This window comes from Acinonyx jubatus, chromosome C1 (genome assembly GCF_027475565.1).
Source record: "Acinonyx jubatus isolate Ajub_Pintada_27869175 chromosome C1, VMU_Ajub_asm_v1.0, whole genome shotgun sequence".
Lineage (NCBI taxonomy): Eukaryota > Metazoa > Chordata > Mammalia > Carnivora > Felidae > Acinonyx > Acinonyx jubatus.
Window position 1 is genome coordinate 94,898,124 of NC_069381.1, and position 17,407 is coordinate 94,915,530.

At 41.5% G+C, this 17,407-nt stretch overlaps 1 protein-coding gene and 1 long non-coding RNA gene across 5 annotated transcripts in view; one reads left to right on the forward strand and one right to left on the reverse strand.

Annotated features, from left to right (window-relative positions):
- Nucleotides 1-17,407, reverse strand: part of SLC16A1 (solute carrier family 16 member 1) — a 61,559-nt gene that overhangs the window by 43,742 nt on the left and 410 nt on the right. For 2 of the 4 annotated variants that reach the window (XR_008295138.1, XM_027058322.2), the window contains exon 1: nucleotides 1,011-1,219. The exons of 1 other annotated variant lie outside the window; for it this stretch is intronic. The gene's annotated coding sequence lies outside the window, so the exon portion shown is untranslated. Of the gene's footprint in view, nucleotides 1-1,010; nucleotides 1,220-5,439; nucleotides 5,555-17,407 lie in introns of those variants that run through there. One more of the 4 variants, XM_053214627.1, reaches the window with a different exon arrangement.
- LOC106969615 (uncharacterized) lies at nucleotides 1,314-12,826 on the forward strand. The gene is made up of 4 exons (XR_001429379.3): nucleotides 1,314-1,584; nucleotides 1,870-1,968; nucleotides 4,103-4,182; nucleotides 8,234-12,826. It is a non-coding gene; the product is annotated as an uncharacterized LOC106969615 (long non-coding RNA).

Genomic DNA, 17,407 nt, shown 5'->3' on the forward strand with positions numbered 1-17,407 from the left:
AACCGGAATAACTTTTGGAAAAAAAAAAACTAGCTATGGTAAGCTCTGTAAACATTCTACTGTTATCAGTAGACGCCTAGGTTGTAAGCAAACGATGGAAACTCCAGTCAAGTAGAAATCCGTTTGTTTCTTGGTTGAAAATAATTTCAAAGTAGTTTTGGCAACTGCGTGTCACACCAAATAAGTCATGGCAAGGAAATGAAATGTTAAAATGCACGTGGGGAAAAAAGGATGTACTTGGAACAAACCGAGTGCATCTGACCAAGTGTAACGCTATCCTTCAGACTGCTCTCAACAGGGCCACCTTCAAGCCCAGGAGCGCGAGGGCGCTACAGCTGACGTTCCGCAGCCACAGGTTGAATGACAAAGAGCCTCCGTCAGCACCAGTCCCGGGGCCGGCCAGCTGCACTGTTCCCTCCGCAAAGTCCACGCGAACCCTGCAGTCACGCCTTAGCTGCAGGGACTGCGGCTCCCCAAACCACCCTCGCAAGTCACCAGGTGGGGCAAGGATTGGCTGGCCCAGAAGGTTGGGGCGGGCATGCCACGAGTCCAAAATAACTCCCGCCCCGAGTCCCTTCCCTCGGATCAGAACGCGGCCAGGAGAGCCGGGAGGCACCACGTGAATCAGCCCCACGTCGTCCCTTTTCCAAATCAAAAGCATCTCTTGAGAAGACTCCTGAAGGTTGGGGAAGAGCGACTTTCCCAAGGTCACTGGCACCAAGACCCAACTCCTCGGCCAGGCCGGTAGCCGGCACCTGACCGGGGGGCCGCAGCTCAGCGGGGCGAGGCGCTGTCCCCACCGCCTCAAGGTCTCCTTCACCAAAGCCGCGCTCCGGGGCCACGCGGCGGCCCGCGGCCACGATGCCCCTGCCGGGCCGCCCCCCTCCCCCGAGACTCAAGTCTGCATGCCCCCCACCCCCTGGCTCCCGAGGCTCCCTCCCACCCGCGAGAGCAGCAGGGGCACCGCGGGGTCCGCGCCGAGCGCCGCCGCCGGCCGTTACTCAACTAACCGTTATGCGCGGCTCACGGCGCCGAGCGTGTGCGTGACGCGGCTGGAGTTCCGCAGGGCCCAGGGTCCAGGTGGCGTCCTTCACCAGCTGCCTCGTTCGCTCGTTAAGGAACCCACGCGGCCGGCTAGTCACGTCGCAGCTCGCCAGCACTTTGTGGGGCCGGGCCCGTGGCGGGGCTGCCTTATAACCCGCCGGGACCGGAGCATGCGCACAGGGGGCGGAGTCGGCCCTCCCGGCCGCCGCCCCCTCCCCCCTATACATACGCCCGAACCGCGACTCGCGCCTCCACACGCTCGCAGGCGCGCGCGCCCGCCTGCCCGCGCGCGCCGGCGCCCCCTCCCCGCCACGTGACCGGCGGCTCAGCACGACCCGCGATTTGCACCCCCGCTACGCGGCGCGGACGGAGCCGCAGCGCTCCTCTGCGGAGCTCGCCCCTCAGGTCCTCAGTCCAAGGAGCTCGCGGTGACTTACCCGCGTGCGGGACGCCGGCGCCGGCCTACCCCTCAGTCTCTGGCAGAGAAAAGGGAAAAGCCGCGAAGGACGGATGGGGCGTACCCCCGGGGTCCTGACTCAGGTGTGGGGGGCGACGGGCGGGCGCGCGGGGGAGCCGGGAAGCTGCTGGAAGAAGAGGGGCTGGGCGGGGTGTGAATGGATGCGGGTGCACCTTGGGCCCGGGAAGAGGCCGAGGGGCGGGCGGTGCGAGCGCGGGCTGTGGCCTCCGCAGAGTTGGGTGAACTCGGAGAAGTCACCCAAACCCTCAGGGCCTGTTTCCTGTTCTCTAAAATGGCAACAGTAGTAGATCCGACCTCATAGGCGCTTTTGGTGGTTTTGACGAATTTATGGAACTTTCTTAATACAGAGCCTGCCCTGTGGTATTTGGTGGATGGTGGTGGTTAAACACAGGAACCGGGAAAGAAGAGCGGCTCAGAGGGTGGCGACCCCCGTCTCTAGGGGGAAGGTGTGTATGCCAGAAACGGGGAGACAAGGGAATGCAAAAGCCAAATTTCTATGGACACCGAATGTTCGGGACAGGACATAATCAGAGCTAGCAGTTTTGAGGAACCGATTATATACTTAGCAGTTCACCTGAATTATCCTCATAATCTTATGAGGTCGGTAACTATTATTAACATTTTACAAATAAGGGACCTAAGGCTCAAGAGAGGTTAAGTAACCTTCCAGAGGTCACAGAGTAAGTGGCCAACACCTACAGTCAGACTCCAGAGCCAGATTTTGTCCTAAGAGCCATTGTAGTTTCTTGAGCAAGTCCTGACAGGGGAAGTGGTTCTGTTTAAGTGATCAGATTGAATAATTATGAGGTGTCTATGAAGTTGGCCTTCAGGAAATACCAAAAATGTATGAAGGCCCCTGCCTTCAGAGAGTTTACAAATTTTAGGGGCAATCTCCCATTCAGGCAGAAGAAATCAGCCAGCATTTGATGACCATTTGCTCTTTCCCCCAACCGAGTCCTTCCTTCCTCCTCCCACCCTTGATTCTCAAAAAAACCCTGTGAGATTGGCTCTAAGGTTTTGTTTTACAAGTGAAGAACTGAGATTGAAGAGTGGGGATTGAAGGGTCCGGTTCTGAGAGGTGATTGTGCTTTCCCCTTACCCACTCTGCTTCTGTTTCACACAACGAAAAGTTTTCAGTAATAGTTCAACACCTTAGAAGACGGTATGGAATCTATGGCCAAGTACTGTGTATGAGCAGTAATTAATTGCTTCTCACCTTTGATAAATGCTGAGAAGGAAGGCACTTTAGGCCATGGGGGTGTCTAGGACTTAGAACAGTAGTGCTTTAGGATTGTTAGGGTGGTAGCAGCATTCATGGTAGACGGTAGGAGAATTGAGTTAAGGAGACAGCATGGGACTGGTTTGGACATGAGCTTATCAGGGCCCGAACTATAGAATGGAGTGGGAAGCAGTAGATTAAGATGATTCTAGGAAACCCGAAAAGAAGACTTATATATGGTGGGATGGGTTTATATTATCAACCCAGGAGCCAGATCTCCACAGTTTCAATTTTGATACTTGGCACTTATAAGCTCTATATCCTTAGGCAAATTATTTTACTCTCTAAGCCTCATTGTCTGCTTTGTAAAACAAGGATAGTACCTACCTCCTAGGGTTGTTATAATAAAAATACTATTTACTTAAGTGTTTGGCAGAAAGTAAGCACTAAATAATTGTATAACCATGGAAACCTGTGAAACCGAGCCCTAAAGATTAATCCTAAAGGCACTTCTCTTGAATAGACCCCTTCCATGACCTGACAGGGGCCCTAACAATGTGTTCACAGGATTATATTAGTGTTCTATTGTAATTTTGTATTCCTTTTCTTGAAAATGTCCACCAAAATTGTGTATGCTTCATGCTCCACAAAATCTGGATCTGTCCCTAGTAGAAACTGTAGTGTTGTGAAGAGTACATACTTTGGGATCAGAAGGTTTGTTCCCATAATTTACTATTGGTGTTACTCTGGACAGTTAATTCATTGAACCATTGAACTCTTCTGGGCCAGGTAAATTGGAGATAATATCTATCAGCCCAAGCTATTGTGATAATCAAGTAAGAGTATATGCAGAAGGGGTTGGTAAAACTTGGAAAGCACTCCACAAGTGTTTATGATTAACATTATAATTTGTTCATAAAGTGCATAAGAGGGAAAGATCAAAAGCAAGGAAAAGGTTCTTAGCTGAAAAAGTAGAAACAGGGTGGGTGAACTGGCAAAACTGATGAAATAATACAGGTAAAATGTTTTTCTGCCAAGTTTCTTCCTGATTAATCCATGAGACATCGAAGAAATAAAATTGTAGTAGTTGCAGGATCAGAAATTTAGAGCCGAGAGGAGGTTGAAGATCATCTGACACAACCCACCACATTTTACGGAAATGGAAATTAAGGTCCAGAGAGGTAAAAGATTTTTCTAAGGTCACTCATAATAAATGGCATGTACCAAGTAATCTTTAAGATAAAGAGCATTTCACGGTGGGGTCTTTCAGAATCATTACATCAAAACCAGAGAAGGCATGATATTCTCTAGTGGCTTTTGGTTTTATCATGAAATTCTTCAGATTCACCTTCCTGTTTTAGAGGCTGATAGACTGGATGATGCATGGGTAATCTGCTGTTGGCAAGCTTGTTAAGTGAGCAAAACTTCTGAAGATTTTAAGGTAAGAGTTATAACCAGAAATTTGTAATGGGATGAGAAATGCAAAAAATTTGAAAATGTGTAACAGTTACTATTTAAGCTGAGTAAGTTATCCAGTTGCTTTATCTAAAAAAGAAAATAATAAAATTATAATTTATTTTTTCTGGAATTAAAATACTACACTTACATTCCCCTTAATTACTCCATCATTTGTCTGTGTTAGGAAATAGGAAGATGCTGTTACTCACATTTCACCAGCACCAAACAAAGCAGGAAAGGGTTTTTTATTATAAACACAACAATACTTAATTGATTAAGAAAAATCCCCCATTTATAATTTATGATAACTCAAAACAGAATATAGAAAATGAAATTTGAAATTTGCTTTCAACCAGATTGCCTGAGGCTCTGTTTGTATGTGGCAGTCCAGTTCCTATACCCTTACTCCATTCGTGGTTTGATACAGCTTGTCTCCTGCTGCTTCTCTCTGCCAGCACAGAGACAGTTTTGGTCTATGCTCTTTCTAATCTATATCATTGTTTAGGATCTTTCCTAGTAAGCATTCCTTCTAGGCATGGCCCTCCATATTTGCCAGACCTGTCTACCTCCTTGATCCTGGCTAACCCTGGGCTTCTTCCTTCCTTTTACCTTTCTCCCTCCTTCCTTCCCTCCCTTTCTTCCTGTCTTTAGTATTCTAGGCAGATGGGGTAGGGATTGGAAATATAATAATAGTAATAATAATAATAATAATAACAATAATAATAATAATAAATAGGTGTTATAATTAGGGAGTGCTTACTATATGCCAGGCATTGATCTTAGCACTTCATATAGTAATTCATTTACTATTCATAAAAATACTATGAACTAGGTACTGTTATAATCCCCATTTTACAGACAGATACAGATACAAGAAGTTAACTTGCTTAAGGGCATATAATATTTTCTGGAATCATCAGGAAGTATTCATTTAGTTTTCACCAAAAATACAGGAGCAGAAATGGTTATAAATAACTATTAATACCATAGGAAACTAATCCCTAGAGTTTGAAGACCTCTTGATTTAGGAAGATCCTGTTCTAGTTTCCTTCTACCCATCACAGGGCTAAACAATCCTTATAAAAGCTGTTGGCCACAAAATCTGCCTTTGAAACCAGAAAGTGCACTGCAGGAAACTACTCCCTGATTATCTGAATTTGGGATAGTTGTGAGCCTCTAGGCAGTAAGTTGGGGGTGGAGACATTGGGACATATTTTTTAAAGCTTAATTTTAAGATTACCTGTATTCCAGGAAGTTCTGGGTGTCCTGGCGCCTATATTCCATGCTGTAAGATCTTTCATTGTGAGAACTTGGATCTTATGGCTCTTACCCAACAGCAGCAGCAGGCAGTTGGAAATTCTGAACAGCTGCACCTCAAGTTTGATGTGAGTTAGAAGAGGGGTGCATGCAATGAAGGAGACCTCTTAGATCATAATGATTAGCTTTATGTATCCACCTGCCTGGGTAGCCAGACCTGGGTGTTCTAACTGGACCTTGATGCTGCTGCACTGGTGAATGAGATGAGGCTTAAATAAAGCATGAGCTTAATCTGTGATGACTTCTGAGAACTGTGAATCTGCCACAGTGCCCCGTGCCACACAATATCTATGACACCTGTGCCCAAGTGAGGTCCAGGGGCTACCAACCTCACTTCTGAGCTGTGTATTAATAGAGTGAAGCCTCCTCCCTCCCCCCACCACTTTACATTTTGCACAAACCATGAGTTCAGATGTTATGCCTGCTGTGCTTTGGTAGGATTATTTTTACGGCCATAGAGTGAAGTTATACCTCTTTGGTAGGTATATCTACCTTTGGGTCGGGTGCAGAGTTTCTTTAAATAAGACATTCTTATTATCAGTCATTCAAAGAAGAAGGTCCTCATACAGGAAAACTTGGAACATAGAACAGATAGAAGGTGGCACTGGTGGATTTACCTTTTCAGGGTTTGAACTTAGAGGAGTTAGAAAATGTTGAGGGCCCACCCCACTTACATAAGGGAAATGGCCTGTGTCACAGAGCTGCCTAGTAGGAGCCAGGCTGACAGGCTTCTGTGGATACCCAAAAGGGAAGGTAAGTACTCATGTTTTGTAAGTCTGTTGATTGATGCATTACTCTACCTTATCCCTGAATTTTAGCCAAGTTTAATCTAAATCACCGATTGAAAATTGAAAAGCCTTCAAGGACTAGGAAAAGGTAACCAAGCCCAGTATAAGGAGTGGTGAGCAGCATGGTGAAAGTGACCATACCCATCTAGGCCTCAAAGTTCAGATGTTTCAAATGTGCTTCATGAAGCCTTTCCCTAAATAATACTAATCACAGTACAAGTTTACTGGACATTTTTACATCATACATTGTTCAATAATGCAGAAGAAAATAGAGTTTTTTAAACTCCTAATACTTTATTTTTAATCAGTATGAAGGGGAAAACAATAGTGATAGGAAATTGTGTGGAGGGTTGAAAATGAGGAATGGGCAGGCAGTAGGGAGGAGGCCAAACACATATTACAGCAGCTAGTCTGTTCCAGCTTGAGTTCTGCTGAGCTATTTAAGAAGCAGGTAAGGAGTGCCTGGGTGGTTCACTCGGTTGAGCACTTGACTTCAGCTTGGGTCATGATCCTAGGAGTTGTGGGATTGAGGCTCAGCATGGAGCCTGCTTGGGATTCTCTCTCTGTGTCCCCCCTGCCCCTCTCCCTGCTCACACTCTATGTCTTAAAGGAAGGAAGGAAGGAAGGAAGGGAAGGGAGGGAAGGGAGGGAAGGGAGGGAAGGGAGGGAGGGAGGGAGGGAGGAAGGAAGGAAGGAAGGAAGGAAGGAAGGAAGGAAGGAAGGAAGGAAGGAAGGAAGGAAAGGGAATGCTCCCAACCCCCAGTCTTCCTCGTGGTGTCAGTGATAATTTATGAAAGTTTCCCCAAGGAAAAGTTTAAGTCAGAACAAGAGTCTTAGTAACAAGATTTGGCAGTCTCCTCCCTATGTGGAGATTCTCCTTTTGTTGTCACCTTTGGCAGATCAAGATTCAAGTTTAAGCGACCCAGTGGATTTCCTGACAACTTCTTCCACAATTTTCTCTCATCTCAGGCCATGGTTCCATTTTGATCATGGCTACAGTGACTGAAATGGCCCACTATACTCTTGACGGTGGACAGCCTTCAGCCTCAGATGCCAAGCTAACTGCTTATAGACAATTTTCTCTAGTGTCTTCAAACTCATAGTCTCACACTGAGGGCTTTAATTTTATCCTGTTATGGTAGAGCCCTCTTTAAGTCTTCTAGGTGTGCATATATACCTCTGACTATTTATCACCTCTAATCTAGTAGCAAGAAAGAAACTGGAAAATCTTGTAGTAGAGGAATACCCTTTGTACTATGCTACCAACTTCGAGGACTGCTGGCCTGCTCAGTACCTCAGGGCCAGAAGTATAGTAACTCTCATCAAGCTCAGAATACACCATTCTGGGGCCACCTGGGTGGCTCAGTCAGTTAAGCATCTTGACTTTTCGGCTCAGGTCATGATCTCACAGTTCGTGGGCCCAAGCCCTGTGTTGGGCTCTATGCTGACAGCTCAGAGCCTGGAGCCTGCTTTGGATTCTGTGTCTCCCTCTCTCTTTGCCCCTCCCCTGCTCATGCTTTCTCTCTCTGAAAAATAAATAAACATTAAAAAAAAAAAAAAAGAATACACCATTTCTGCTTCAGCCATTGTTTTCACCAGTCTCTCGTCCCCACCATGCACACACACCTTATTGTTTGTATACTCACCATAGCCACATCAGTGGGAACAAGAATCTAGAAAAGTTAAATGCTGCAGGAAGTTAACAAGAGGCACAAAGACATAAGTTGTAACAGGTAAGACTCATCAGGTGTAGACCTCTAAGTAGAAGACTGCATACGGCCTTCGTCTCATATTCCATTAGGCCCAGGCAGGCTGGTAATAGGGTTTTGCTTCTGTTTGCAATGAAAAGATGAAGTTAATCTGGGAGCCCCCTAACTCCCATCTTGTATATCTCCTATGGTTCACTAGTCATTCTTTTGACCAATGCAGGTGTGACCACATCATGCATGAAACAGCCCAGACGTGCTTCAACCATAACATGGGAGTACATGATTCAGACTATGTCGGCAACATAGCTCACTTACGGAATCCAGTGGAATGAGAGACAGATGGACTCCAAGAGTCATTGGGGAGAGCTCTTCATCACTGCAGCCATGCACCTAAACCTAAACAGGTTTTTCTGCCAAGAATCTAGGGAAATCCCATCTCCCCAAATTTACAGATAACATCACTAAGGTTTTTTTTTACCTGACAAGTACTATAAAGCTGAGATTGTGCTCACTTTGGTAGCACATATACTAAAGAAAAGCTGAGATTTTTTTTTTAACGTTTATTTATTTTGAGAGAGAGAGAGAGAGAGTGGGGAAGGTCCAGAGAAAGAGAGAGAGAGAATCCCAAGCAGGCTCTGCCATCAGTGCAGAGCCTGACATGGGGCTCAGTCCCATGAACCGTGAAGTCACGACCTGAGCCTGAAAACAAGAGTTGGACACTTAACCAACTGAGCCACCTAGGCGCCCCTATTAAGCTGAGATTTAAACCTAGGTCTATTTTACTTAGCCTGTGTTAAATACTAGGCTATTTTCATTTTATTTTGTTCAAAATCCTGAGGTCATAGAGAAGAATAGAAGGGTAGTGATGAGGTGGATAATAGGAGGCAGAAAACGCAGGGTTGTTTTAAAGTCTCAACCCTGAGCCTTCTATCTTTTGTACACTTTCTTCATAGAAGACACTTTCTCCTACCTGGTAAGTTGTGTACAGGACAACATGGAAATAGAGGAGAGGCAGATAGACCAACAAGGGAGTAATTTTAGTAATTCTATTATATAATTCAAACCTCCTTGTAATGCAATTTAGCTTCCCCACTGATTGTGAATTAATCAGGTTTCATAATTATATTTATAATCAGGTTCTTTCTACGTAATTATTGTTTGTACTTGAGCAAATTGCTTAGGAAGGCCACCTCCAAATCCAAATTAAATGTTTCATTTCCTATTTCCTTTATGGGGGCACATGATTATTTTGGGAAAAGCATTGGCTTGACAATTAAATTCCATGTCTTGCTGTATCTCCTAGGGAAGACCTAGATCTCTTTTAATTATTTTTTAACATTACATATTCACAAGTCTTACCAACCCATGGATGGGAAGGAAGGGCTCTTAGTGGATCCCTGAAGTATTACAGACCTCAGGCAAACTTGTATGCAGTCTTTGTATTTTAAAAATTCAGGTATTCCGGGAAGCCTGGGTGGCTTAGTCAGTTGAGCATCAGACTCTTGATTTTGGCTCAGGTCTTGATCCCAGGATCGTGGGAGCAAGCCCCACATCAGGCTCCATGCTGAATGTAGAGCCTGCTTGGGATTCTGTGTCTCCCTCTGCCCCTACCCTGCTCATGTTCTCTCGTCTCTCTCCCTCTCTCTCCCTCTCTCTCTCTCTCTCTCTCTCTCTCTCTCTTTAAAATAAAGAATAAATAAAAAGGGAGTAAAATTCATGTATTCTAAATCCCTAATGAGTTATCCACTATTAAGAATGCAAAAGCTTCAGAATTCAGAAATTACCTTAACAATATCAGATAGCCATATAAACATGTTGTGATCTAAATTAAACATTCTCCATGTAGAAAACTTTTCTTCGAGTTAGCAAAGCAAATAAAATTTCTCCTTAATTTTCACCTGAAGAGGGAAAGCTAGGGTGAGTGAAGAACAGGGTGTGTTTTAAGCTAGGTATGAAAGGCCTAATAGAAAAATCAAGGCTAGATTTTTCTCTTGTATGTTGAAGAGAAATTTAAATTATGTGTTAGTGTTTGGTATGATTTCCTGTCAGTTTGGAAAGTTAACCTTTCCAGGACAATCTCTACTAGAAATTAAGGCGCTTTTTTTTCCCCCTAAAGTTTATTTATTTATTTTGAGAGAGAGAGAGAGAGCATACCCGTGGGAGGGGCAAAGGGTGAGGGAGAGAGAGAATCCCAAGGCGGCTCGTTGCTGTCATTGCAGAGCCTGACACGGGACTCAATCTCACAAATCAGGTGAGATCTTGACATGAACCGAAATCGGGAGTTGGACACTTGGGGCTCTGTGCTGACAGTGTGGACCCTGCTTGGGATTCTGTCTCCCTCCTTCTCTCTCTGCCCCTCCCCCACCTCAAAATAAATAAACTTAAAAAAAAAAAAAGAGTGGGATGTTTAACTGACTGAGCCAACCCAAGCTTTCTTTTCAAAAAGATTTTTGCCTACTCCTTTTCAGAGAGATAGCAAGACATGTTTGACTGAAGAACATTTGCCACCTTTTGGTTATCCAGTGTAGTGTAGTACAGTTCCTTTTATCCCACTTCCCTTTCTTTTCATAGACTGGAAGATAATCCAAAAATAAACGTGTTCAGAAATGGAGGTATACATACATGAAAGCTAAGGACAGTCCCGTGTATCTAGGTCTCTAGGCAATCTTTTCCTGGTCTTTTCATCTTGGTATTCTACCCTTATCAGAAAAAAAAAAAAAAAGAAAAAAGAAAAAGGACTGTGCTGTAGACTCAATATATGAAAGTGCCTCACTTTCCTGAGAATTTTGATTCTTGTATTCAAGATGTATGTGGAGTTTGGTTCAGTTAGATTTATGACACCAGAATTGTTGAAAAGCAATAAATTACTACTATAATTTCTGTTTTATTTTAAATAATAACGATCTCTGTTTTTAACTTGTTTGGGAAAGAACAAGCTATGAACTTTTCTCAGTCTTTGATGCAGGACTCCAGCTAAACTAGCAAAAGACACTGCCTCAAAGAAACTAAATATTTTTTTTCTTTAACAATTTAACTTTCTATCTTTTCTCTTTCAAGATGTATCATTATAAACTTCTTACAAACAAGGACTGTTTCTTCTCATGGTATCCTGCAGATTGCCTTATACAGACCTACATATGATAGCTAATAAAAACTTGAGTATTTTAAAACGGTGAGTCTCAATGTAATGATGATGATGGTAAATGGCAACTAACATTTATATAAAAAGTCTGTGCTAGACGCCGTTGTAAACGTTTCACACAGAATTGCTCAATGTAAAACCACTTTTATCCAGTCATCCTTAATTTTTTGGCAAACCTCTTTCAGAATCTGTGTTACAGTGAATTCCACAATTCAGCCTTCATCTCCCCAACAAGAATAGCTAGAATTCCACTCTCATCCTTTATTATTTTGACTCCAGGAAACTGTCACTTTTTCCATCCATGCTTGTCCCTAAGGCTTGACCTGAATACACACAGCAGGTTGCTGCTTTGCTTATCTTAGGACATAAAGAAGTAAACAAAGCCTAAAGTAATTTTGCAGTTGGTATAAATCCTTGCTCACCTTCACCGAAGTGAGAGATACAATAAACATGTTGATTTGAAGTCTGTCTGCCCTACCTTTTACTATTTTTCAGAAAAATATTAGGACCAGCTTCCTCAGCAAATGTAGGGAGATAACAGATCTTCCTGGATATTATGATGGAGTTATATCCTAATAAATCCATTGTAAATTGAAAATATCCTAAGTTGAAAATGCATTTTTTAATATACCTAACCTACTGAACATCATAGCTTAGCCTAACCTACCTTAAACCTACTCAGAATACTTATGTTAGCCTACAGTTGGGCAACATCATCTAACACAAGACTATTTTATACTAAAGTGTTGCATATCTCATGTAATTTATTGAATACTGAAAGTGAGAAGCAGAATGGATGTGTGGGTACAAAGTGGCTGTAAGCACGGGGTTTACCCTCACGATCACAGGGCTGACAGAGCTGCAGCTCACTGCCCCTGCCCTGCTTCATGGGAGAGGATCATACTGCATGCATATCACTAGCCAGGAAAAAGATCACAATTTGGAAGTACGGTTTCTACTGAATGTATCACTTTCACACCATGGGTAAGGCAAAAAAATCGTTAAGTCCAATCATCCTAAGTCAGGGACCATCTACATTATGAAACTTCTTTGTAATATATAATGGGTTGTTTCCATTTAGAAATCTAACAAAGTGATAATAGTTTTTCTCCCCATTCGGTCTTGATTTCTGTTTTAAAAAGCCATTCAGTCTCATGCAATTGGGAAATTGCACTGCTTAGCAGTGAGATGAAGGTTGATAAAACTGCCATTCGACAAGCTTGGGACCTGACTCTTTAATAATGGAGTTAGTACACTTTTCTTCCAGACCACAAGAGGTGTTTCTGCCAGAGTGGTGGTTCACAGACCTGGGCGGTGGAGGATAATCTGGCTTTGTTTACTGAGGAATTTTTAAGGCACTAGCCTAGAACACACTTACAAAAATGCTGTTCTGCCAACCAAAGCTCCTTTCTTGGTGATATCACAATTCTGCCATTTCTGAAGATTTACAGATATTGACCATTTACAGCCTTAAGACTTTGCTGTGGTTTTGGCACATAACGCCACTGCTATACATTATGGATTACACAAGGCTTTTGTGCAAGTTTTAAGTGCAAGGGCAAGTGTAAGGCACTGATTCATTTTACTTAATTCATCCATTTATTCATTTAGTCTTTCACTCCGTGTTTACTGAGTGCCTACTATGTGTAATAAAATTTTTATTAAATTCTATTTTTAAATTGTTAATTCCTGTACATGGAATAAAAATTTTAAGGTACAAGAAGTATACAGTGAAAAGGAAACCCTGCACCCCTGATACCCAGCCATTCATCTCACCTGGTAGAAAACCAATATTAATACTAACATTTTGGTATTTTGTATCCTGCTGTGTATATTCTATGTATATAAATACACATTTTTTATGTTATGGTGGCATACTGCATATAATATTCTGTCCCTCTTTTTTTTTTTTAAGTTTATTTTGAGAGAGAAAGAGAGAAAACCAGCAGGGGAGGTGCAGAGAGAGAGGGGACAGAGGATCTGAAGCAGGCTCTGTGCTGAAAGCAATTAGCCCTATGCGGGGCTTGAACTCACAAACCATGAGATCATGACCTGAGCCAAAGTCAGACATTTAACCAACTGAGCCACCCAGGCACCCCATGTTTCTCTCTGTTTTTCACTTAACTGGTTCTAAGATTTATTGCTCTTTTGGTACATTGGATTAATTTCAACATCACAACCAACACATTTTAATATTAAAGTGTTAGTTAAATGAAAAAACAGGATGTCCCAGAAAAGACCTTGAAGTGATTTCCTTAATGTCAGTAAGGACAGTGTTTGTTACAGAATCAAAAAGTAACACAAACTTTTGTCTTTTCTAAAAAACAAATTCTAAAAATAGTTATACACATGAAACAACCCGAAACACAAGAGAAATTAAAAGATATATTCCAAAAAAGAATAGACGCAGACTCAGAGAAAGGTAAAGGGACAGTAAGTTATGTGAAGATGTGCTTTGTTATTCCGTACATGGCCAGTGAGTTACAACTTGTTCTTTTGAATGATCAACAATCAACAATAACCTGCTGAGCCAGTAAGTCAGAGCCCAGCAAGGGGGTTCTGTGGGTTTCCAGTGCTTCTAGCTTAATATCCTAAAGGCTCTAAAGAGCACCACATTTGTTAGGCCACGGAAGACTTATTTATTTATTATTATTATTTTTTTTATTTTTATTTTTTTAAGTTCTGGTGAAGGTAGCCACTTCAAGGTGTTTGCCTATTTATTTACCTAGCTAGTCCACACATACAATGTGCTGAATCAAATTGTAGGTACATACCTGAATGTAAATCTTTTCTTTTGCTGCCATAATTTTGATACATACACTATAATAAGTTGTACATTTAAAATTGAATACCCACAATGTGCTAATGTCCTGCCAATTTATCTAGTATTGGCCTACCAATGTTTAAGATTTATTAATGTTTCAATGCACAAAATTAATGAAGTTCTTAGTATTTTAATTCAAGATACTTCATTTTTAAAATGTTGCTGGGAATGGTGCTCCAGAAAAGAGTCCTCAAATGATTTATTGGTAAGTTTGTGATTTACATTGCAAAACAAAACAGGGACGCCTGGGTGGCTCAGTTGGTTAAGCGCCCAACTTCAGCTCAGGTCATGATTTCATGGTCTGTGAGTTTGAGCCCCACATCAAGCTCTGTGCTGACAGCTCAGAGCCTGGAGCCTGCTTCGGATTCTGTGTCTCCCTATCTGACCCTCTCCCACTCATGCTCTCTCTCTCTCTCTCTCAAAAATGAATAAACGTTAAAATTAAAAAATAAATAAAATGCAAAACAAAATCATAAAATGGTTCATGGATAGTCCAGAGGAAAACTAAAAAAAAAAAAAAAGGGGGGGGGGACATTAGTTGAAGTTTGGTCTGGGACCATAATTATGATGATTATGATCTCCAAAAACAACTTTGAATCTCCCTGAATCTGCAGGGCACCTTATAAAATTTATCCCATCAAAAATAATGAGGCATTTTGAGGTGTCTCAAAAAGGAAAGTGGTGAGCAAGTGGAGAAATGAACAAAGTAATGGAGTAGACACTTAACCAAAAAAAGGAGTGCAAATGACCAAAACCAAATAGAAAAATATTCAGTAATAACCAGATATGTATATTGACAAAGGCTCCTCTAAATTACAAAGTCTAGAACCTCAAGGTTTTTTTCACATGGCATAGTAGCAAGGATTTCTTTAAATTATAAAACCTGTTTCATGGGGCAGCTGAGTGGCTGAGTCAGTTGAGTGTCTGGCTCTTGATTTTGACTCAGGTCATACCAGAGTTGTGGGATCAAGCCCCACATCTGACTCTGCATTGAGCGTGGAGTCTGCCTAGGATTCTCTCCCTCTACCCCTCTCCCTCGCTCTCCCTCTAGCTCTAAAATAAAAACAAATACAGAAAAGAAATATAAATAAAAACTATAAAACCTGTTTTATAACCCCCAGGGTGTCTGGAAACCAGCACTCAAAAATTGCTAGTGGGAGTAACTCTAGTTATGAAATTTATTCTTAAGAACTAATCATTTATTCTTGTACAAATTTGTTCACTACAGTGTTATTTATAACACAGATTATAAATAACCTAGATGTCTAACAATAATAGATGAGTTAAATTGTAGTATTTAATAGTGGATTACAAATACAGCATGAGAGGGGCGCCCAGGTGACTTAGTTAAGCATTCGACTCTTGATCTCAGATCAGGTCATGATTTAACAGTTTGTAAGTTCAAGCCCTGTGTCAGGTTCTTCACTAACAGCATGGAACCTGCTTGGAATACTCTCTCTTCCCCTCTCTCTGCCCCTCCCCTGCTCACACATGTGCGCATGCTGTCTCTCTCTTAAAGCAACAACAACAAAATGTAGGTTTCAAATAAGTACAAAGTGATCACAATTTTATTTTTTAAACAAATACGCATAAAAAACTAAAGTAATATTAGAAGATTATAACTCAGTGAGATTATAGAGTGGTATTTTCTTTTTTATTTGGATATATTTTATAATTTCAAGTAGTGCCATGATTACCTGGGGTAAAAAAAAAAAAGGCATACATTCTATATAGAGAAAGCTATTTTATTCTAAGCATCTGTGGTGATTAAAAAATAAGTTGGAAAAAATTGAGGATTCCACAAACGACAAGAATGACAAAGGGGAGAGTTTGCTTGTCAGATGAAATCACAGAAAATTCAAACTGGAGGACAGGTTAGAAATAACCCAACTCCCTCTATTTTACAGATGAAAAAATTAAGTCCAAACTTAACCAAGGCCACAGAGTGTTTAGAATTCAAACAATACTTGGATTGATCTTTATCTCATCTTTCTTCCTTTCTACTTATGTGTTATAATGCCATAGTTGGCAACTATGTTTTTTAAGTCTGAAAAATGGAAATGGAAAAAGTTTAGGATAAAGAGGAAAAGGTTTAAGATACAGGATATCTCAAATAAACGTAGTAACATAACTGTTCTTCCTATTTTTGAATCTGCATTTGTCAAGAAAAAAAAATACATACATACTTTGTACTTATCTTCAGGATAGCCCATTGGAAATAAAACCTTGAAATACAACTTCAGGATGGTGAGTTAAATATCCCTTTTTCTTATACTCTCTCTTTTCCCCTAGCCAGTGCTATTAGCCTTCCCCAAGGCCACAGACTGATTACAAGAAGTAAAAATGAAAATCAACTATTTCCATGGGCCCTACTAAAATCTGAGTTATTGATGGATGATGTTGAAATGTTTATGAGATTTTAATCAACAATGTGGTTGTCAAAGAATGTAATACACACTAAAAAAGTAGCATCGTATACATATCTGTTCATACATATACACATTCAACCAATATTTACTGAGCACCTACCATGAGACAGACACTGCTATACTTTGATATAAAGTCGTAATTGCAACAGACCCAAGACCTGACCTTGGAGTTTACAGTCTAGTGTATAAATAGCTTCCACTAAATCGCATATTAAAAGGCAGGAATCATGTCTTATTCAGTACAATGAATATAGTAGATTTTCTTTGAATATCTGTAGACTAAATGAATGAATTTACCAGGAGTTACTTTGCCCTAAACTGAGAAATTGTTATTACTACTTCAGACATGGACTTGTGGCAGTTGAGGAATAATGTGGACTAAGAAACCGTGATAAAACCTCACTACTAACTTTAGCATACTTCTTCCAAAGCCAACCCGTCTTTCAAATCATCTAAAATTGGGTCTAATGTCTGGTTATGAAAAGATTTCTGACAAAAAAAAACACAACCCTATATAAATGTGGCCACCCAGTGATAAAACAAGCAGCCTTGATGCTCAGAGATTGTAGTCATTTGGATTAGAACAAATTATTGTTATTGTAATTTTGCTCTTTAAAAAGAAAACTCTGACATTTATTTTACAGTGGTTTTTTTTTAAGATTTTTTTTTAAATGTTTTATTTATTTTTGAGATAGAAAGAGACAGAGCATGAGCAGGGGAAGGGCAGAGAGAAAGGGAGACACAGAATCTGAAGCAGGCTCCAGGCTTTGAGCTGTCAGCACAGAGCCCAACGCGGGGCTCGAACTCATGGACTGTGAGATCATGACCTGAGCTGAAGTTGGACGCTTAACCGACTGAGCCACCCAGGCACCCCATTTACAGTGGTTTTTATAGTTGCATGACATATTTGGAAAAGTAATATGAGATTGTATGACCCAGCATTTTTAGAACAAGTAACAGATTTCAACCACCAAAACTTAACAGAAATCTCTAAAGTAA